The sequence below is a fragment of the Pseudophryne corroboree genome, chromosome 8 (genome assembly GCF_028390025.1).
Source record: "Pseudophryne corroboree isolate aPseCor3 chromosome 8, aPseCor3.hap2, whole genome shotgun sequence".
In the NCBI taxonomy this organism is placed as follows: Eukaryota; Metazoa; Chordata; class Amphibia; order Anura; family Myobatrachidae; genus Pseudophryne; species Pseudophryne corroboree.
The window spans coordinates 49,352,515-49,374,533 of NC_086451.1; the positions used below are offsets into that span (position 1 = coordinate 49,352,515).

At 49.1% G+C, this 22,019-nt stretch overlaps 1 protein-coding gene across 5 annotated transcripts in view; it reads right to left on the minus strand.

Annotated features, from left to right (window-relative positions):
* Window positions 1-22,019, minus strand: part of LOC134948397 (uncharacterized) — a 245,576-nt gene that overhangs the window by 139,137 nt on the left and 84,420 nt on the right. For 4 of the 5 annotated variants that reach the window (XM_063936338.1, XM_063936339.1, XM_063936342.1 and 1 more), the window contains one exon: window positions 5,887-5,989. The exons of the other annotated variant lie outside the window; for it this stretch is intronic. The gene's annotated coding sequence lies outside the window, so the exon portion shown is untranslated. The remainder of the gene's footprint in view (window positions 1-5,886; window positions 5,990-22,019) is intronic. 5 annotated transcript variants of the gene reach the window in all.

The following is a 22,019-nucleotide window of genomic DNA, read 5'->3' on the forward strand; positions in this document are numbered from 1 at the left end:
ATAGTATAGTATCCTTGTCCAAGGTATCGAGTTCCTCAGATAAGGTATCCGTCCATGCTGCTACAGCACTACACACCCAGGCCGACGCAATTGCCGGCCTTAGTAAGGTACCTGAATGTGTATAAATGGACTTCAGGGTACCTTCTTGCTTTCTATCTGCAGCATCTTTTAGGGTGGCCGTATCCTGTGACGGCAGGGCTACCCTCTTGGATAAGCGTGTTAGAGCTTTGTCCACCCTAGGGGAGGATTCCCAGCGTAACCTGTCCATTGGCGGGAAAGGATACGCCATAAGCATCTGTTTGGAAATCTGCAGTCTTTTATCTGGAGATTCCCAAGCCTTTTCACATAACTGATTTAGCTCATGTGAAGGGAGAAAGGTCACCACCTGCCTTTTTTCCCCTTACATATGAACCCTCTTGTCTGGGACTGGGGTTTCCTCTGTGATGTGCAACACATCCTTCATTGCTATAATCATATAACGGATGGCTTTAGCCATTTTAGGCTGTAATTTTGCATCATCGCAATCGACACTGGAGTCAGAATCCGTGTCGGTATCTCTGTCAACAATTTGGGATAGTGTGCGCTTTTGAGACCCTGACAGTCTCTGAGACATAGGATCAGGCATGGGCTGCGACCCCGACTGTCCTAAGGTTTCAGCTTTATCCAACCTTTTATGTAAGGAATTAACATTTTCATTTAAAATCTTCCACATATCCATCCAATCAGGTGTCGGCGGAGACACCTCATTTAACAGCTCCCGCTCTGTTTCCACACAGCCTTCCTCGTCAGACATGTCGACACACTCGTACCGACACACCACACACACAGGGGATACTCTTTTTGAAGACAGTTGCCCCACAAGGCCCTTTGGAGAGACAGAGAGAGCGTATGCCAGCACACACCCCAGCGCTATATGTCCCAGGAATCACACAGTAACTTAGTGTTAACCCAGTAGCTGCTGTATATATGTTTTTTGCGCCTAATTTATGTGTACCCCCCCTCTCTTTTTACCCTCTTCTACCGTGAATCTGCAGGGGAGAGCCTGGGGAGCTTCCTCTCAGCGGAGCTGTGGAGAGAAAATGGCGCTGGTGAGTGCTGAGGAAGAAGCCCCGCCCGCTCAGCGGCGGGCTTCTGTCCCGCGATTTTGTGTAAAATAATGGCGGGGGCTCATGCATATATACAGTGCCCAACTGTATATATGCTCACTTTTTGCCAAGAGGTCTCTAATTGCTGCCCAGGGCGCCCCCCCTGCGCCCTGCACCCTACAGTGATCGGAGTATGTGGGTTTAGTGTGGGAGCAATGGCGCACAGCTGCAGTGCTGTGCGCTACCTCAGTTTGAAGACTGGAGTCTTCTGCCGCCAATTTTTAAGTCTTCTTGCTTCTGTCACCGGCTTCTGTCTTCCGGCTCTGCGAGGGGGACAGCGTGCAGCTCCGGGATCGGACAACAAAGGGTGAGATCCTGTGTACGATCCCTCTAGAGCTAATGGTGTCCAGTAGCCTAAGAAGCAAGACCTATCTGCAAAGAGTAGGGTTGCTTCTCTCCCCTCAGTCCCACGATGCAGGGAGTCTGTTGCCAGCAGATCTCCCTGAAAATAAAAAAACCTAACAAAATACTTTCTTATAGCAAGCTCAGGAGAGCTCACTAAGTAGCACCCAGCTCGTCCGGGCACAGATTCTAACTGAGGTCTGGAGGAGGGACATAGAGGGAGGAGCCAGTGCACACCAGTATCCAAATTCTTTCTTAAAGTGCCATGTCTCCTGCGGAGCCCGTCTATTCCCATGGTCCTTACGGAGTCCCCAGCGTCCACTAGGACATTAGAGAAACTCTTTTTTGGTCTGTGTCTAGAATCAGGCCCAAAAAGGCCAGACGCGTTGCAGGTACTAGCTGGGATTTCGGTAAATTGAGAATCCAACCGTGCCTCTGCAACGTCTTCACGGACAGAGACACGCTGTCCAGCAACTTCTCCCGAGATCTCGCCTTTATAAGGAGATCGTCCAAGTAAGGTATAATTGTGACTCCCTGCTTGCGCAGGAGCACCATCATTTCCGCCATTACCTTGGTGAAAATTCTCAGGGCCGTGGAAAGACCAAACGGCAACGTCTGAAATTGGTAGTGACAATCCTGTACTGCAAATCTCAGAAACGCCTGGTGAGGGGGGAAAATCGGAACATGAAGGTACGCATCCTTTATGTCCAGGGACACCATCCAATCCCCTCCCTCCAGGCTGGCGATGACCATTCTGAGCGATTCCATCTTGAACTTGAACCTCTTCAAGTACAGGTTCAGGGATTTTAGATTTAGAATGTGTCTGACCGAACCGTCCGGTTTCGGTACCACAAACAGGGATGAATAATAACCCTCTCCTTGCTGGAGATGAGGAACCTTGACTATCACCTGTTGAATGTACAATTTGTGAATTGCCGCTAACACTAGCTCGCTCTCTGACAGGGAAGCTGGCAGAGCCAATTTGAAAAACCGGCGAGGGGGCATGTCTTCGAATTCCAGTCTGTATCCCTGGGAAACAATCTCTATTGCCCAGGGATCCACCTGTGATTGAACCCAGACGTGGCTGAAAAGACGAAGACGTGCCCCCACTTGATCTGACCCCCCCCCCCCCCCGGAAAGCCCCAGCGTCATGCTGTGGACTTTGCGGAAGTAGGGTAGGACTTCTGCTCCTGGGAACTAGCTGAGTGCAGCCTTTTTCCCTTGCCTTTACCTCTGGCAACGAAGGACGATCCTCGTACCTTCTTGTTTTTATTGGAACGAAAGGACTGCATTTGATAATGTGGTACCTTCTTAGAATGCTGCGGGGGAACATAAGGTAAAAAATTCGATTTACCGGCCGTAGCAGTAGACACTAGGTCCGAGAGGCCTTCTCCAAACAACTCCTCCCCCTTGTACGGCAATGACTCCATATGCCGCTTCGAGTCGGCGTCTCTCGTCCACTGTCGGGTCCACAAGAGCCGCCTAGCAGAAATAGACATAGCGTTTATTCTAGAGCTTAGTAAACAAATGTCTCTCTGAGCATCCCTCATATACAAGGCAGCATCTCTGATATGCTCCATGGTCATTAGGATGGTATCCCTATCTAAGGTGTCAATCTCCGTAGATAAGGAGTCTGCCCATGCCACTACAGCACTACAAACCCAGGCCGACACCATGGCCGGCCTAACTATAGTTCCTGAATGTGTGTAAATGTGCTTCAGGGTAATTTCCTGCTTGCGATCAGCAGGATCCTTGAGGGAAGCAGTATCCGGAGAAGGCAGTGCCACCTTCTTGGATAAGCGTGTCAGCGCCTTGTCTACTTTAGGTGCAGATTCCCATCGTATCCGATCCTTCTGTGGAAAAGGATACGCCATGAGAATCCTTTTGGGAACCTGTAGTCTCCGATCCGGAGATTCCCAAGCCTTTTCGCATAATTCGCTTAGCTCAAATGAGGACGGAAACGTGACCTCAGGCCTTTTCCCTTTATACATGTGAACCCTCGTGTCAGGGACAGGGGGTTCCTCAGTGATATGCAAAACCTCTTTTATGGCAATAATCATGTACCTAATACCTTTTGCCACCTTCGGCTGTAATTTTGCATCCTCATAGTCGACACTAGAGTCAGTATCTGTGTCGGTATCTGTGTCAGTGACCTGGGATATGGGGCGCTTTTGAGACCCTGAAGGTCCTGGCGCCACAGGGACAGGCACGGACTGGCTACCTGACTGATCCCTAGCTTCAGCCTTGTCTAATCTTTTATGCAGAAGATTTACATTTGCATTCAAGACATTTAGCATATCCATCCAGTCCGGTGTCGGCGTTGCCGACGGCGACCTGACATTCAAGCACTCCCCCTCCACATTAAGCAAGCCTTTCTCATCAAACATGTCGACACACACGTACAGACACACCGCACACACCCAGGGAAACTTTTCTGAAGACAGTATCCCCAGAGAGGCCCTTAGGAGAGACAGAGAGAGAGTATGCCAGCACACACCCCAGCGCAACAACCTGGAGACCAACACAGAATGCTTTTCCCCAGCAGCGCTGTATTATACTGTATCCGCCAATTATGTGCCCCCCCTCTCTTTTTAAACCCCCATCACCGTGTGTAAGCAGGGGAGAGTCCGGGGAGCTTCCTCTCAATGTTCTGTGGAGAGAGAAATGGCGCTGGTGAGTGCTGAGGGAGAAGCCCCGCCCCCTCGGCGGCGGGCTTCTATCCCACTCAAAATCGTGAAAAATGGCAGGGGGCTCAATTATATACATGTACAGTGCCCAGCTGTACATGTATATGCCTATTTGCCATCCAAGAGGTTTTACTATTGCTGCCCAGGGCGCCCCCCCCCCCTGCGCCCTGCACCCATACAGTGACCGGAGTGTGTGAGGTGATGTGGAGCAATGACGCACAGCTGCAGTGCTGTGCGTTACCTCTGTGAAGCTGAAGGCTTCTGCCGCCTGAGCCGTCTTCTTGCTTCTTCTCTTCTGGCTCTGTGAGGAGAACGGCGGCGCGGCTCCGGGGGTGGACGCCCAGGACGAACCTGTGTTCACCCCCTCTGAAGCTAATGGTGTTCAGTAGCCGAGGCAGCAGATCCTATCAGTTAAGTAGGTCTGCCCCTCTCTCCTCAGTCCCTCGATGCAGGGAGCCTGTTGCCAGCAGTGCTCCCTGTGAAAAAGTAAAAATCCAAACAAAAATGCTTTCTGTAGCAAAGAACTTAAGAGAGCTCCCTGCAGCGCGCCCTTCATCCTCTGGGCACAGTGTAAAACTGAGGTCTGGAGGAGGGACATAGAGGGAGGAGCCAGTGCACACCCAGAATCCAAAGCTTTCTTAAAGTGCCCTATCTCCTGTGGAGCCCGTCTATTCCCCATGGTCCTTATGTAGTCCCCAGCATCCTCTAGGACGTTAGAGAAATGTAATAATAATAGTACCTGACCCTAACCTACACCCCTGCAGTATAACCCTAACCTTCCCCTCCCACAGCCTAACCATAACACTCTCCCTAGTACCTAACCCTAACCTACACCTCGCAGTATAACCCTAACCCTCCCCTCCCGCAGCCTAACCCTAACCCTCTCCCTAGTGCCTGACCCTAACCTACACCCCGCAGTATAACCCTAACCTTCCCCTCCCACAGCCTAACCATAACACTCTCCCAAGTACCTAACCCTTACCTACACCGCAGTATAACCCTCACCCTCCCCTCCCGCAACCTAACCCTAACCCTCTCCCTGGTACCTGACCCTAACCTACACCTCGCAGTATAACCCTAACCCTCTCCCTAGTGCCTGACCCTAACATACACCCCGCAGTATAACCCTAACCCTCTCCCTAGTGCCTGACCCTAACATACACCCCGCAGTATAACCCTAACCTCCCCCTCCCACAGCCTAACCATAACACTCTCCCTAGTACCTAACCCTAACCTACACCTCGCAGTATAACCCTCCCCCTCCCCTCCCGCAGCCTAACCCTAACCCTCTCCCTGGTACCTGACCCTAACCTACACCTCGCAGTATAACCCTAACCCTCCCCTCCTGCAGCCTAACCCTAATCCTCTCCCTAGTGCCTGACCCTAACCTACACACCGCAGTATAACACTAACTCTCTCCTCCCACAGCCTAACCCTAACCCTCTCCCTAGTGCCTGACCCTAACCTACACCCCGCATTATAAATGCAAAAAAACATCTATCCAGATGGATTCGAGCGCTAGGGATGAGATGCCTTGCTAAGCTGCAACCAAGGATAGAAGGAAGTCACTGGAGGCTGTGCTCAAGGAAAGAATATTACTTAAATCAAATTGTAAATTTAAAATAGCATTTTAATAAAAATCACAGTACTGTATAATACATCACATATAACATTAATTCATGTAATTTAAAAAACAGGATTTTAATACCTACTGGTAAATCCTTTTCTCCTAGTCTGTAGAGGATGCTGGGGTCCACTTCATGATCATGGGGTATAGACGGGTAGAGGAGAGCATGTAGGTGATAAGGTTGAGATCTGAGAGGGGGAAAGGAGTGTTAGTGAGCTCAGAGATGGAGCATAGTCTGGTGAATACTAGATCAAGGCAGTGGCCCTCCTGATGAGTAGAGGAGTCAGTCCATTGGGAGAGGCCAAGAGAGGAGGTTAGAGAGAGTAGTTTGGAGGTGTGAGCAGCAGATTTTGGACAATCAATAGCAATATTGAAATCACCCATGATAATGGTGGAGATGTCAGAGGATAGGAAGTGAGGAAGCCAGGCAGAAAATTCTTCCAAAAATTGTTTTGGATGCCCAAAGGAGAGTAAACCCTAATGGAATGTACTTCAAATGATGTAAATGTGAGTGATGGAACCTGTGGTAGAACAGTGTATGCAAAAGATTGGGAAAGTAAAAGTCCAACTCCTCCTCCTTTATGGTTACAGGGCCTGGATGTGTGTGTAAAGTGTAGACCACCATGTGCCAGTGCTGCAGGGGAGGCTGTGTCAGATTGTGTGAGCCAGGTTTCTCTTATAGCCAGCAGATTGATGTTGTTGGATATGAAGAGGTCATGGATGGATGTTAATTTGTTATAACTCCAACCCTCCCCTCCCACAGCCTAACCCTCTCCCAGGTGCCTCACCCTAACCTACACCCCACAGTATAACCCTAACCCTCCCCTCCCAAAGCCTAACCCTAACCTACACACCGCAGTATAACCCCAACCCTCCCCTCCCGCAGCCTAACCCTCTCCCAGGTGCCTGACCCTAACCTACACCCAGCAGTATAACCCTAACCCTCCCCTCCTGCAGCCTAACCCTAACCCTCCCATCCCGCAGCCTAACCCTCTCCCTATTGCCTAACCCTAACCTACACCCTGCAGTATAACCCTAACCTTTCCCTCCTGCAGCCTAAACCTAACCCTCTCCCTAGTACCTGACCCTAACCTACAACCCGAAGTATAACCCTACCCCTCTCCCTAGTACCTGACCCTAACCTACACCCCGCAGTATAACCCTCCCCTCATGCAGTCTAAACCTAACCCTCTCCCTAGTGCCTAACCCTAACCTATAGCCCGCAGTATAACCCCAACCCTCCCCTCCCGCAGCCTAACCCTATCCCAGGTGCCTGACTCTAACCTACACCCCGCAGTATAACCCTAACCCTCCCCTCCTGTAGCCTAACCCTCTCCCAGGTGCCTAACCCTAACCTATAGCCCGCAGTATAACCCCAACCCTCCCCTCCCGCAGCCTAACCCTATCCCAGGTGCCTGACTCTAACCTACACCCCACAGTATAACCCTAACCCTCCCAAAGCCTAACCCTAACCTACACCCCGCAGTATAACCCTAACCCTCCCAAAGCCTAACCCTAACCTACACCCGGCTGTATAACCCCAACCCTCCCCTCCCACAGCCTAACCCTCTCCCAGGTGACTGATCTTAACCTACACCCAGAAGTAAAACCCTAACCCTCCCCTCCTGCAGCCTAACCCTCTCCCTAGTGCCTGACTATAACCTACACCCCGCAGCCTAACCCTCTCCCTAGAACCTGACCCTAACCTACACCCCATAGTATAACCCCAACCATCCCCTCCCACAGCCAAACCCTCTCCCAGGTGCCTGACCCTAACCTACACCCCGCAGTATAACCCTAACCCTCTCCCTAGAACATGACCATAACCTATAAGCCGCAGTACAACCCTAACCCTCCCCTACTGCAGCATAACCCTAACCCTCTCCCTAGTGCCTGACCATAACCTACACCCCGCAGCATAACCCTCTCCCTAGTACCTGACCCTAACCTATATCCCGCAGTATAACCCTAACCCTCTCCTACCCCAGTCTAATCCTCTCCCTAGTGCCTAACCATAACCTACAGATTGCAGTAAAACCCTTCCCTCCCGCAGCCTAACCTCAACTCTCTCACTAGAACATGACCCTAACCTATACCCCGCAGTATAACCCTAAACCTCCCCTCCCACAGCCTAGCCCCAACTCTCTCCCCAGTACCTGACCCTAACCTACTGTGCAGTATAACCCTAACCCTCCCCTCTTATGGCCTAACCCTAACCCTCTCCCTAGTACCTGACCCTAACTTACACCCTGCTGCCTAACCGAAACCTACAACCCGCAGTATAACCCCACCCCTCCCCTCCCGCAGCCTAACCCTCTCCCAGGTGCCTGACCCTAACCTATAACCCGCAGTATAACCCTAACCCTCCCCTCCTGCAGCCTAACCCTAACCCTCCCATCCCGCAGCCTAACCCTCTCCCTAGTGCCTGACCATAACCTACAACCCGCAGCCTAACCCTCTCCCTAGAACCTGACCCTAACCTACACCCCATAGTATAACCCTAACCCTCCCCTCCCGTAGCCTAACCGTAAACCTCTCCCTAGTACCTGACCCTAACCTACACCCCCCAGTATAACCCTGCAGTTTAAAACTAACCCTCCCGCAGCCTAACCCTCTCCCTAGTGCCTGACACTAACCTACACCCCGCAGTAAAACCCTAACACTCTCCCTAGTACCTGACCCTAACCTACAAACCACTGTATAACCCTAACACTACCCTCCCGCAGCCTAACTCTCACCCTAGTTCCTGACCCTAACCTACACCCCGCAGTATAACCCTAACCCTCCCATCCCGCAGCCTAACCCTCTCCCTAGTGCCTACCCCTATCCTACACCCTGCAGTATAACCCTAACTCTCCCCTCCCACAGTATAACCCTCTCCCTAGAACCTGACCCTATCCTACACCCCGCAGAATATCCCTAACCCTCCCCTCCCGCAGCCTAACCCTAACCCTAGTACCTGACCCTTACCTACACCCGCCAGAATAACCCTAACACTCCCCTCCCGCAGCCTAACCCTAACCCTCTCCCTAGTACCTGACCCTAACCTACACCACGCAGTATAACCCTAACCCTCCTCTCCCGCAGCCTAACCCTGACCCTCTCCCTAGTGCCTGACCCTTACCTACACCCCCCAGTATAAACCTAACCCTCCCCTCCCGCAGCCTAACCCTCTCCATCTCCCTAGAACCTGACCCTAACCTACACCCCGCAGTATAACCCTCCCCAGTATACTTATTAGAGATGTGCACTTGAAATTTTTCGGGTTTTGTGTTTTGGTTTTGGGTTCGGTTCCGCGGCCGTGTTTTGGGTTCGACCGCGTTTTGGCAAAACCTCACCGAATTTTTTTTGTCGGATTCGGGTGTGTTTTGGATTCGGGTGTTTTTTTCAAAAAACACTAAAAAACAGCTTAAATCATAGAATTTGGGGGTCATTTTGATCCCAAAGTATTATTAACCTCAAAAACCATAATTTCCACTCATTTTCAGTCTATTCTGAATACCTCACACCTCACAATATTATTTTTAGTCCTAAAATTTGCACCGAGGTCGCTGGATGACTAAGCTAAGCGACCCTAGTGGCCGACACAAACACCTGGCCCATCTAGGAGTGGCACTGCAGTGTCACGCAGGATGGCCCTTCCAAAAAACACTCCCCAAACAGCACATGACGCAAAGAAGAAAAAAAGAGGCACAATGAGGTAGCTGTGTGAGTAAGCTAAGCGACCCTAGTGGCCGACACAAACACCTGGCCCATCTAGGAGTGGCACTGCAGTGTCACGCAGGATGGCCCTTCCAAAAAACACTCCCCAAACAGCACATGACGCAAAGAAGAAAAAAAGAGGCGCAATGAGGTAGCTGTGTGAGTAAGCTAAGCGAACCTAGTGGCCGACACAAACACCTGGCCCATCTAGGAGTGGCACTGCAGTGTCACGCAGGATGGCCCTTCCAAAAAACACTCCCCAAACAGCACATGACGCAAAGAAGAAAAAAAGAGGCGCAATGAGGTAGCTGTGTGAGTAAGCTAAGCGACCCTAGTTGCCGACACAAACACCTGTCCCATCTAGGAGTGGCACTGCAGTGTCACGCAGGATGGCCCTTCCAAAAAACACTCCCCAAACAGCACATGACGCAAAGAAGAAAAAAAGAGGCGCAATGAGGTAGCTGTGTGAGTAAGCTAAGCGACCCTAGTGGCCGACACAAACACCTGGCCCATCTAGGAGTGTCACTGCAGTGTCACGCAGGATGGCCCTTCCAAAAAACCCTCCCCAAACAGCACATGACGCAAAGAAAAAAAGAGGCACAATGAGGTAGCTGTGTGAGTAAGATAAGCGACCCTAGTGGCCGACACAAACACCGGGCCCATCTAGGAGTGGCACTGCAGTGTCACGCAGGATGTCCCTTCCAAAAAACCCTCCCCAAACAGCACATGACGCAAAGAAAAAAAGAGGCACAATGAGGTAGCTGTGTGAGTAAGATAAGCGACCCTAGTGGCCGACACAAACACCTGGCCCATCTAGGAGTGGCACTGCAGTGTCACGCAGGATGGCCCTTCCAAAAAACACTCCCCAAACAGCACATGACGCAAAGAAAAATTAAAGAAAAAAGAGGTGCAAGATGGAATTGTCCTTGGGCCCTCCCACTAGAGATGAGCGGGTTCGGTTTCTCTGAATCCGAACCCGCCAGAACTTCATGTTTTTTTTCACGGGTCCGAGCGACTCGGATCTTCCCGCCTTGCTCGGTTAACCCGAGCGCGCCCGAACGTCATCATGACGCTGTCGGATTCTCGCGAGGCTCGGATTCTATCGCGAGACTCGGATTCTATATAAGGAGCCGCGCGTCGCCGCCATTTTCACACGTGCATTGAGATTGATAGGGAGAGGACGTGGCTGGCGTCCTCTCCATTTAGATTATAAGAGACTGAGAGAGATTTACTGGAGCTGACTAGGAGGAGTACTGTTACTGTAGAAGTGTAGAGACTGAGTGGAGAGAGTTTACTAGTGAGGACAGTGCAGTTTACTTTATAATCCGTTCTCTGCCTGAAAAAAGCGATACACAGCACACAGTGACTCAGTCACATACCATATCTGTGTGCACTGCTCAGGCTCAGGCCAGTGTGCTGCATCATCTATTATCTATATATAATATTATATATATCTGTCTGACTGCTCAGCTCACACAGCTTATAATTGTGGGGGAGACTGGGGAGCACTACTGCAGTGCCAGTTATAGGTTATAGCAGGAGCCAGGAGTACATAATATATTATATAGTGAGTGACCACCAGACACACAGTGCAGTTTATTTAATATATCCGTTCTCTGCCTGAAAAAAGCGATACACACAGTGACTCAGTCAGTCACATACCATATCTGTGTGCACTGCTCAGGCTCAGGCCAGTGTGCTGCATCATCTATATATATTATATATCTGTCTGACTGCTCAGCTCACACAGCTTATAATTGTGGGGGAGACTGGGGAGCACTACTGCAGTGCCAGTTATAGGTTATAGCAGGAGCCAGGAGTACATATTATATTAAAATTAAACAGTGCACACTTTTGCTGCAGGAGTGCCACTGCCAGTGTGACTGACCAGTGACCTGACCACACTGACCACCAGTATAGTTAGTAGTATACTTATATTGTGATTGCCTGAAAAAGTTAAACACTCGTCGTGTGACTTCACTTGTGTGTTTTTTTTTTTTTTATTCTATAAAAATAAAACTCATTCTGCTGACAGACAGTGTCCAGCAGGTCCGTCATTATATAATATATAATATATACCTGTCCGGCTGCAGTAGTGATACATATATATTTTTTATATCATTTATCATCCAGTCGCAGCAGACACAGTACGGTAGTTCACGGCTGTGGCTACCTCTGTGTCTCTGCACTCGGCAGGCAGTCCGTCCATAATTGTAATACCACCTAACCGTGGATTTTTTTCATTCTTCTTTATACATACATAGTTACATAGACATCTTCTCTTTATCAACCAGTCTATATTAGCTGCAGACACAGTACAGTACGGTAGTTCACGGCTGTGGCTACCTCTGTGTCTGCACTCGGCAGGCAGTCCGTCCATAATTGTATACCACCTAACCGTGGTTTTTTTTCATTCTTCTTTATACATACATAGTTACATAGACATCTTCTCTTTATCAACCAGTCTATATTAGCTGCAGACACAGTACAGTACGGTAGTTCACGGCTGTGGCTACCTCTGTGTCTGCACTCGGCAGGCAGTCCGTCCATAATTGTATACCACCTAACCGTGGATTTTTTTCAGTCTTCTTTATACATACATAGTTACATAGACATCTTCTCTTTATCAACCAGTCTATATTAGCTGCAGACACAGTACAGTACGGTAGTTCACGGCTGTAGCTACCTCTGTGTCTGCAGTCGGCAGGCAGTCCATAATTGTATACTAGTATCCATCTCCATTGTTTACCTGAGGTGCCTTTTAGTTGTGCCTATTAAAATATGGAGAACAAAAATGTTGAGGTTCCAAAATTAGGGAAAGATCAAGATCCACTTCCACCTCGTGCTGAAGCTGCTGCCACTAGTCATGGCCGAGACGATGAAATGCCAGCAACGTCGTCTGCCAAGGCCGATGCCCAATGTCATAGTACAGAGCATGTCAAATCCAAAACACCAAATATCAGAAAAAAAAGGACTCCAAAACCTAAAATAAAATTGTCGGAGGAGAAGCGTAAACTTGCCAATATGCCATTTACCACACGGAGTGGCAAGGAACGGCTGAGGCCCTGGCCTATGTTCATGGCTAGTGGTTCAGCTTCACATGAGGATGGAAGCACTCAGCCTCTCGCTAGAAAAATGAAAAGACTCAAGCTGGCAAAAGCAGCACAGCAAAGAACTGTGCATTCTTCGAAATCCCAAATCCACAAGGAGAGTCCAATTGTGTCGGTTGCGATGCCTGACCTTCCCAACACTGGACGTGAAGAGCATGCGCCTTCCACCATTTGCACGCCCCCTGCAAGTGCTGGAAGGAGCACCCGCAGTCCAGTTCCTGATAGTCAGATTGAAGATGTCAGTGTTGAAGTACACCAGGATGAGGAGGATATGGGTGTTGCTGGCGCTGGGGAGGAAATTGACCAGGAGGATTCTGATGGTGAGGTGGTTTGTTTAAGTCAGGCACCCGGGGAGACACCTGTTGTCCGTGGGAGGAATATGGCCGTTGACATGCCAGGTGAAAATACCAAAAAAATCAGCTCTTCGGTGTGGAGGTATTTCACCAGAAATGCGGACAACAGGTGTCAAGCCGTGTGTTCCCTTTGTCAAGCTGTAATAAGTAGGGGTAAGGACGTTAACCACCTCGGAACATCCTCCCTTATACGTCACCTGCAGCGCATTCATAATAAGTCAGTGACAAGTTCAAAAACTTTGGGTGACAGCGGAAGCAGTCCACTGACCAGTAAATCCCTTCCTCTTGTAACCAAGCTCACGCAAACCACCCCACCAACTCCCTCAGTGTCAATTTCCTCCTTCCCCAGGAATGCCAATAGTCCTGCAGGCCATGTCACTGGCAATTCTGACGAGTCCTCTCCTGCCTGGGATTCCTCCGATGCATCCTTGCGTGTAACGCCTACTGCTGCTGGCGCTGCTGTTGTTGCCGCTGGGAGTCGATGGTCATCCCAGAGGGGAAGTCGTAAGCCCACTTGTACTACTTCCAGTAAGCAATTGACTGTTCAACAGTCCTTTGCGAGGAAGATGAAATATCACAGCAGTCATCCTACTGCAAAGCGGATAACTGAGGCCTTGACAACTATGTTGGTGTTAGACGTGCGTCCGGTATCCGCCGTTAGTTCACAGGGAACTAGACAATTTATTGAGGCAGTGTGCCCCCGTTACCAAATACCATCTAGGTTCCACTTCTCTAGGCAGGCGATACCGAGAATGTACACGGACGTCAGAAAAAGACTCACCAGTGTCCTAAAAAATGCAGTTGTACCCAATGTCCACTTAACCACGGACATGTGGACAAGTGGAGCAGGGCAGGGTCAGGACTATATGACTGTGACAGCCCACTGGGTAGATGTATGGACTCCCGCCGCAAGAACAGCAGCGGCGGCACCAGTAGCAGCATCTCGCAAACGCCAACTCTTTCCTAGGCAGGCTGCGCTTTGTATCACCGCTTTCCAGAATACGCACACAGCTGAAAACCTCTTACGGCAACTGAGGAAGATCATCGCGGAATGGCTTACCCCAATTGGACTCTCCTGTGGATTTGTGGCATCGGACAACGCCAGCAATATTGTGTGTGCATTAAATATGGGCAAATTCCAGCACGTCCCATGTTTTGCACATACCTTGAATTTGGTGGTGCAGAATTTTTTTAAAAACGACAGGGGCGTGCAAGAGATGCTGTCGGTGGCCAGAAGAATTGCGGGACACTTTCGGCGTACAGGCACCACGTACAGAAGACTGGAGCACCACCAAAAACTACTGAACCTGCCCTGCCATCATCTGAAGCAAGAAGTGGTAACGAGGTGGAATTCAACCCTCTATATGCTTCAGAGGTTGGAGGAGCAGCAAAAGGCCATTCAAGTCTATACAATTGAGCACGATATAGGAGGTGGAATGCACCTGTCTCAAGTGCAGTGGAGAATGATTTCAACGTTGTGCAAGGTTCTGATGCCCTTTGAACTTGCCACACGTGAAGTCAGTTCAGACACTGCCAGCCTGAGTCAGGTCATTCCCCTCATCAGGCTTTTGCAGAAGAAGCTGGAGGCATTGAAGAAGGAGCTAAAAGGGAGCGATTCCGCTAGGCATGTGGGACTTGTGGATGCAGCCCTTAATTCGCTTAACAAGGATTCACGGGTGGTCAATCTGTTGAAATCAGAGCACTACATTTTGGCCACCGTGCTCGATCCTAGATTTAAAGCCTACCTTGGATCTCTCTTTCCGGCAGACACAAGTCTGCTGGGGTTGAAAGACCTGCTGGTGACAAAATTGTCAAGTCAAGCGGAACGCGACCTGTCAACATCTCCTCCTTCACATTCTCCCGCAACTGGGGGTGCGAGGAAAAGGCTCAGAATTCCGAGCCCACCCGCTGGCGGTGATGCAGGGCAGTCTGGAGCGACTGCTGATGCTGACATCTGGTCCGGACTGAAGGACCTGACAACGATTACGGACATGTCGTCTACTGTCACTGCATATGATTCTCTCAACATTGATAGAATGGTGGAGGATTATATGAGTGACCGCATCCAAGTAGGCACGTCACACAGTCCGTACTTATACTGGCAGGAAAAAGAGGCAATTTGGAGGCCCTTGCACAAACTGGCTTTATTCTACCTAAGTTGCCCTCCCACAAGTGTGTACTCCGAAAGAGTGTTTAGTGCCGCCGCTCACCTTGTCAGCAATCGGCGTACGAGGTTACATCCAGAAAATGTGGAGAAGATGATGTTCATTAAAATGAATTATAATCAATTCCTCCGCGGAGACATTGACCAGCAGCAATTGCCTCCACAAAGTACACAGGGAGCTGAGATGGTGGATTCCAGTGGGGACGAATTGATAATCTGTGAGGAGGGGGATGTACACGGTGATATATCGGAGGGTGAAGATGAGGTGGACATCTTGCCTCTGTAGAGCCAGTTTGTGCAAGGAGAGATTAATTGCTTCTTTTTTGGGGGGGGGTCCAAACCAACCCGTCATATCAGTCACAGTCGTGTGGCAGACCCTGTCACTGAAATGATGGGTTGGTTAAAGTGTGCATGTCCTGTTTTGTTTATACAACATAAGGGTGGGTGGGAGGGCCCAAGGACAATTCCATCTTGCACCTCTTTTTTCTTTTCTTTTTCTTTGCATCATGTGCTGATTGGGGAGGGTTTTTTGGAAGGGACATCCTGCGTGACACTGCAGTGCCACTCCTAGATGGGCCCGGTGTTTGTGTCGGCCACTAGGGTCGCTAATCTTACTCACACAGTCAGCTACCTCATTGCGCCTCTTTTTTTCTTTGCGTCATGTGCTGTTTGGGGAGGGTTTTTTGGAAGGGACATCCTGCGTGACACTGCAGTGCCACTCCTAGATGGGCCCGGTGTTTGTGTCGGCCACTAGGGTCGCTAATCTTACTCACACAGCTACCTCATTGCGCCTCTTTTTTTCTTTGCGTCATGTGCTGTTTGGGGAGGGTTTTTTGGAAGGGACATCCTGCGTGACACTGCAGTGCCACTCCTAGATGGGCCCGGTGTTTGTGTCGGCCACTAGGGTCGCTAATCTTACTCACACAGCTACCTCATTGCGCCTCTTTTTTTCTTTGCGTCATGTGCTGTTTGGGGAGGGTTTTTTGGAAGGGCCATCCTGCGTGACACTGCAGTGCCACTCCTAGATGGGCCCGGTGTTTGTGTCGGCCACTAGGGTCGCTAATCTTACTCACACAGCTACCTCATTGCGCCTCTTTTTTTCTTTGCGTCATGTGCTGTTTGGGGAGGGTTTTTTGGAAGGGACATCCTGCGTGACACTGCAGTGCCACTCCTAGATGGGCCCGGTGTTTGTGTCGGCCACTAGGGTCGCTTATCTTACTCACACAGCGACCTCGGTGCAAATTTTAGGACTAAAAATAATATTGTGAGGTGTGAGGTATTCAGAATAGACTGAAAATGAGTGTAAATTATGGTTTTTGAGGTTAATAATACTTTGGGATCAAAATGACCCCCAAATTCTATGATTTAAGCTGTTTTTTAGTGTTTTTTGAAAAAAACACCCGAATCCAAAACACACCCGAATCCGACAAAAAAAATTCGGTGAGGTTTTGCCAAAACGCGTTCGAACCCAAAACACGGCCGCGGAACCGAACCCAAAACCAAAACACAAAACCCGAAAAATTTCAGGCGCTCATCTCTACCTCCCACCCACCCTTATGTTGTATAAACAGGACATGCACACTTTAACCAACCCATCATTTCAGTGACAGGGTCTGCCACACGACTGTGACTGAAATGACGGGTTGGTTTGGACCCCCACCGAAAAAGAAGCAATTAATCTCTCCTTGCACAAACTGGCTCTACAGAGGCAAGATGTCCACCTCATCATCATCCTCCGATATATCACCGTGTACATCCCCCTCCTCACAGATTATCAATTCGTCCCCACTGGAATCCACCATCTCAGCTCCCTGTGTACTTTGTGGAGGCAATTGCTGCTGGTCAATGTCTCCACGGAGGAATTGATTATAATTCATTTTAATGAACATCATCTTCTCCACATTTTCTGGAAGTAACCTCGTACGCCGATTGCTGACAAGGTGAGCGGCGGCACTAAACACTCTTTCGGAGTACACACTTGTGGGAGGGCAACTTAGGTAGAATAAAGCCAGTTTGTGCAAGGGCCTCCAAATTGCCTCTTTTTCCTGCCAGTATAAGTACGGACTGTGTGACGTGCCTACTTGGATGCGGTCACTCATATAATCCTCCACCATTCTTTCAATGGGGAGAGAATCATATGCAGTGACAGTAGACGACATGTCCGTAATCGTTGACAGGTCCTTCAGTCCGGACCAGATGTCAGCATCAGCAGTCGCTCCAGACTGCCCTGCATCACCGCCAGCGGGTGGGCTCGGAATTCTGAGCCTTTTCCTCGCACCCCCAGTTGCGGGAGAATGTGAAGGAGGAGATGTTGACAGGTCGCGTTCCGCTTGACTTGAAAATTTTCTCACTAGCAGGTCTTTGAACCCCAGCAGACTTGTGTCTGCCGGAAAGAGAGATCCAAGGTAGGTTTTAAATCTAGGATCGAGCACGGTGGCCAAAATGCAAAATGTAGTGCTCTGATTTCAACAGATTGACCACCCGTGAATCCTTGTTAAGCGAATTAAGGGCTCCATCCACAAGTCCCACATGCCTAGCGGAATCGCTCCGTGTTAGCTCCTCCTTCAATGTCTCCAGCTTCTTCTGCAAAAGCCTGATGAGGGGAATGACCTGACTCAGGCTGGCAGTGTCTGAACTGACTTCACGTGTGGCAAGTTCAAAGGGCAGCAGAACCTTGCACAACGTTGAAATCATTCTCCACTGCGCTTGAGACAGGTGCATTCCACCTCCTATATCGTGCTGAATTGTATAGGCTTGAATGGCCTTTTGCTGCTCCTCCAACCTCTGAAGCATATATAGGGTTGAATTCCACCTCGTTACCACTTCTTGCTTCAGATGATGGCAGGGCAGGTTCAGGCGTTTTTGGTGTTGCTCCAGTCTTCTGTACGTGGTGCCTGTACGCCGAAAGTGTCCCGCAATTCTTCTGGCCACCGACAGCATCTCTTGCACGCCCCTGTCATTTTTTAAAAAATTCTGCACCATCAAATTCAAGGTATGTGCAAAACATGGGACGTGCTGGAATTTGCCCAGATTTAATGCACACACAATATTGCTGGCGTTGTCCGATGCCACAAATCCACAGGAGAGTCCAATTGGGGTAAGCCATTCCGCGATGATCTTCCTCAGTTGCCGTAAGAGGTTTTCAGCTGTGTGCGTATTCTGGAAACCGGTGATACAAAGCGTAGCCTGCCTAGGAAAGAGTTGGCGTTTGCGAGATGCTGCTACTGGTGCCGCCGCTGCTGTTCTTGCGGCGGGAGTCCATACATCTACCCAGTGGGCTGTCACAGTCATATAGTCCTGACCCTGTCCTGCTCCACTTGTCCACATGTCCGTGGTTAAGTGGACATTGGGTACAGCTGCATTTTTTAGGACACTGGTGACTCTTTTTCTGAGGTCTGTGTACATTTTCGGTATCGCCTGCCTAGAGAAATGGAACCTAGATGGTATTTGGTACCGGGGACACAGTACCTCCAACAAGTCTCTAGTTGGCTCTGCAGTAATGATGGATACCGGAACCACGTTTCTCACCACCCAGGATGCCAAGGCCTCAGTTATCCGCTTTGCAGCAGGATGACTGCTGTGATATTTCATCTTCCTCGCAAAGGACTGTTGGACAGTCAATTGCTTGGTGGAAGTAGTAAAAGTGGTCTTACGATTTCCCCTCTGGGATGACCATCGACTCCCAGCAGCAACAACAGCAGCGCCAGCAGCAGTAGGCGTTACACGCAAGGATGCATCGGAGGAATCCCAGGCAGGAGAGGAATCGTCAGAATTGCCAGTGACATGGCCTGCAGGACTATTGGCATTCCTGGGGAAGATGGAAATTGACACTGAGGGAGTTGGTGGGGTGGTTTGCGTGAGCTTGGTTACAAGAGGAAGGGATTTACTGGTCAGTGGACTGCTTCCGCTGTCGCCCAAAGTTTTTGAACTTGTCACTGACTTATTATGAATGCGCTGCAGGTGACGTATAAGGGAGGATGTTCCGAGGTGGTTAACGTCCTTACCCCTACTTATTACAGCTTGACAAAGGCAACACACGGCTTGACAAATGTTGTCCGCATTTCTGTTGAAATACTTCCACACCGAAGAGCTGATTTTTTTGGTATTTTCACCAGGCATGTCAACGGCCATATTCCTCCCACGGACAACAGGTGTCTCCCCGGGTGCCTGACTTAAACAAACCACCTCACCATCAGAATCCTCCTTGTCAATTTCCTCCCCAGCGCCAGCAACACCCATATCCTCCTCATCCTGGTGTACTTCAACACTGACATCTTCAATCTGACTATCAGGAACTGGACTGCGGGTGCTCCTTCCAGCACTTGCAGGGGGCGTGCAAATGGTGGAAGGCGCATGCTCTTCACGTCCAGTGTTGGGAAGGTCAGGCATCGCAACCGACACAATTGGACTCTCCTTGTGGATTTGGGATTTCGAAGAACGCACAGTTCTTTGCGGTGCTTTTGCCAGCTTGAGTCTTTTCATTTTTCTAGCGAGAGGCTGAGTGCTTCCATCCTCATGTGAAGCTGAACCACTAGCCATGAACATAGGCCAGGGCCTCAGCCGTTCCTTGCCACTCCGTGTGGTAAATGGCATATTGGCAAGTTTACGCTTCTCCTCCGACAATTTTATTTTAGATTTTGGAGTCCTTTTTTTACTGATATTTGGTGTTTTGGATTTTACATGCTCTGTACTATGACATTGGGCATCGGCCTTGGCAGACGACGTTGCTGGCATTTCATCGTCTCGGCCATGACTAGTGGCAGCAGCTTCAGCACGAGGTGGAAGTGGATCTTGATCTTTCCCTAATTTTGGAACCTCAACATTTTTGTTCTCCATATTTTAATAGGCACAACTAAAAGGCACCTCAGGTAAACAATGGAGATGGATGGATACTAGTATACTTATGGATGGACGAGCGACTGCCGACACAGAGGTAGCTACAGCCGTGGACTACCGTACTGTGTCTGCTGCTAATATAGACTGGATGATAATGAGATGAAATCAATATTTATATATATAATATCACTAGTACTGCAGCCGGACAGGTATATATATTTATTATGTAATGACTGATGACGGACCTGCTGGACACTGTCAGCTCAGCAGCACCGCAGACTGCTACAGTAAGCTACTATAGTAGTATGTATAAAGAAGAAAGAAAAAAAAAACAACCACGGGTAGGTGGTATACAATTATGGATGGACTTCCGAGTGCCGACACAGAGGTAGCTACAGCCGTGGACTAACGTACTGTGTCTGCTGATAATATAGACTGGATGATAATGAGATGAAATCAATATATATGTATATATAATATCACTAGTACTGCAGCCGGACAGGTATATATTATATATTTATTATGTAATGACTGATGACGGACCTGCTGGACACTGTCAGCTCAGCAGCACCGCAGACTGCTACAGTAAGCTACTATAGTAGTATGTATAAAGAAGAAAGAAAAAAAAACAACCACGGGTAGGTGGTATTCAATTATGGATGGACTGCCGAGTGCCGACACAGAGGTAGCTACAGCCGTGGACTACCGTACTGTGTCTGCTGCTAATATAGACTGGATGATAATGAGATGAAATCAATATATATGTATATATAATATCACTAGTACTGCAGCCGGACAGGTATATATTATATATTTATTATGTAATGACTGATGACGGACCTGCTGGACACTGTCAGCTCAGCAGCACCGCAGACTGCTACAGTAAGCTACTATAGTAGTATGTATAAAGAAGAAAGAAAAAAAAAACAACCACGGGTAGGTGGTATACAATTATGGATGGACTGCCGAGTGCCGACACAGAGGTAGCTACAGCCGTGGACTAACGTACTGTGTCTGCTGATAATATAGACTGGATGATAATGAGATGAAATCAATATATATGTATATATAATATCACTAGTACTGCAGCCGGACAGGTATATATTATATATTTATTATGTAATGACTGATGACGGACCTGCTGGACACTGTCAGCTCAGCAGCACCGCAGACTGCTACAGTAAGCTACTATAGTAGTATGTATAAAGAAGAAAGAAAAAAAAAAAAAAAACACGGGTAGGTGCTAGGTGGTATACAATATTATATATATATTATATACAATTATATATATATATATATATATATAATATATATTAAACTCATAAACTGGTGGTGATTATTAAACTGGTGGTCAGGTCACTGGTCACACTATCAGCAACTTGCAAGTAGTACTCCTGAGTCCTAAGCAGACAATCACAATATATATTATACTGGTGGTCAGTGTGGTCACAAACAATGGCAGTGTGGCTGGCACTCTGGCAGCAAAAGTGTGCACTGTACGTTATATGTACTCCTGAGTCCTGAGTCCTGCTCTCAGACTCTAACTGCTCCCCACTGTCAGTGTCTCCCCCACAAGTCAGATAATACAGTCACACTATCTCTCTCTATCACTTCAGCAAGTACTAGTAGTAGTAGTACTCCTCCTAATGCTCCCCAAATTACTACTGTGTCTCTCTCTGTCTCACTCTCTTCTCGAATCTCTATAAACGGAGAGGACGCCAGACACGTCCTCTCCCTATGAATCTCAATGCACGTGTGAAAAATGGCGGCGACGCGCGGCTCCTTATATAGAATCCGAGTCTCGCGATAGAATCCGAGCCTCGCGAGAATCCGACAGCGTGATGATGACGTTCGGGCGCGCTCGGGTTAACCGAGCAAGGCGGGAAGATCCGAGTCGCTCGGACCCGTGTAAAAAAACCTGAAGTTCGGGCGGGTTCGGATTCCGAGGAACCGAACCCGCTCATCTCTAATACTTATGTTCAGGATGTGTGACTGTTGGGATTCTGATTGGTGCCTGGATTCCGGTGCCGGTCACCTGACCGCTGGCATCCAG